This window comes from Palaemon carinicauda, chromosome 32, assembly GCF_036898095.1.
Source record: "Palaemon carinicauda isolate YSFRI2023 chromosome 32, ASM3689809v2, whole genome shotgun sequence".
Classification (NCBI taxonomy): domain Eukaryota; kingdom Metazoa; phylum Arthropoda; class Malacostraca; order Decapoda; family Palaemonidae; genus Palaemon; species Palaemon carinicauda.
The window spans coordinates 41,117,230-41,119,253 of record NC_090756.1 but is presented as its reverse complement, the minus strand read 5'-3'; positions in this window follow the sequence as shown (position 1 = coordinate 41,119,253).

Here is a 2,024-nt window from a genome sequence, read left to right as displayed (position 1 = left end):
TAGAAAATACTTTTTTTTTTCCATTTTACATTTTGCATTTGCAAAAATTACAGTTATATGGAACATTTTATCGTCGACGGTTACTATTATTATTAATAAATCAAATATCTTAAGAACATTAACTACATTTAAATGAATATCACCCATATGAACTATACAAACTTTAAAAAACACGAGGGAGAGAAATAAGATAAAATATTTTGCCCAAGTGTGCCCTCAAGCAAGAAAACTTTAACCCAAGGAAGTGAAGACCATGGTAAGGAAGCTATGACACTCATCAAGACTAGAGAACAATGGTTTGATTTTGGAGTGTCCTTTCCCTAGAAGAGCTGCTTAGCATAACTACAGAATCCCTTCTACCCTTACTAAGAGGAAGGTAGCCACTGAACAATTACATTGCAGTAGTTAACTCCTTGAGCAAACAATTCCTTGGTAATCTCAGAGTTGTCAGGTGTATGAGGACAGAGGATAATCTGGAAGGAATAGGTGTACGTGTAGGTAAATTAAAAGTCATCCGTAACCAGAAGGAGGGATCCAGTGTAGTACTTTTGACCAGTCAAAGGACCCAATAACTCGAAGCTATACAAAGAGTATCAAAATAAGTCTTAGATATCTTCAAGTTGGTCTTCCAACTCTAGTTTCAGAAATCGAAGGTTGGAGATCTTTGCAAGTGTAAAAAAAGTTTGTAAGTCATTCAAATCAATTCGTTAAATGAAATAGAAACAATAAAGATTTTATATTAAAAAGCCCCTCGTAAAATAATTTCGAAACCTACTAAATTGAGAAGATGGAGTAGCAGCACCCTGAGCGTGTGTGGATGGATGGAAAAAGTATAGGAGAATGGTGTCTATGACACATAAATGTTAATGACGAAAGGGGACAATAGTAATCAGAGAAAGTTATGCGAGGAAAGAATTGCATTATTGTTGGAAAAATGGAAAACAAAAGAAGTTAATGATTGTTTATGGTAAAATGTATCTCTCTGTTTATCTGAACACAAGATATTTTAAACCTTTTTATTTATGAATACAAAACCTTTCTTCATTTGAACTTTCCTTTATACTTGTATGATGCGACATTTTTAATTTGAAACCACATTTTGCAGATTCTCTTTTGATTTTTATCACTTATAACCCTGTAAATTATTCTCAGTAATTGTTTTATATATATATATATATATATATACAGTATATATATATATATATATATATATATGTATATATATATATATATTTATATATGCAGTATATATATATATATATATATATGTGCGTGTGTGTGTATGTGTGTGTGTGAATATAGATGTCTTTAAATATTTTGAAAGAAATATATATATATATATATATATATACATATATATATATATATATATATATATGTATATATATATATAAAATTATATATATATATATATACATACATATATATATATATATATATATATAAATATATATATATACTTGAAACCTCTAAGAAGAGTTTAAAACTTCAAGCGAGCAGGCAGAATGGTACAGACTTTAGTGTTTCCTGAACATTTATAGAAGGAAACCCCTTGGAAGATATTACTTGGGCTGGTAGGTTCAATCATGGAAGAATATATCATTTAAAGAAAGCTATGTCTAGAAGATTACCTCCAACCCAGTGATGGCAATTGTATACATGAGTGAATATTGAATATAACAGAATTCTGACACCTTTATATTAACAACAACAACAACATCATTTGCAGCTGTTTATAGTCCACTGCAGTAAAAAAGAGTTGTTGTGGCCCATTAGTAACGTCTCTGCCTTGCGACTGCCAGACTGGTGTTCGAGTCTTGCTCAAACTCGTTAGTTCGTATAGTGTCAGGAACTTCACCATCCTTGTGAGATAAGGGTGGGGAGTTTAGGGTAGCTTTAGTGTCTACCTGCTGAGCCATCAGCAGCCATTGCCTGGCCCTCCCTGGTCCTAGTTCAGGGGGATTTTGGGGGTCGGGCGTTGATCATATGTATATATGGTCAGTCTCTAGGGCATTGTCCTCCTT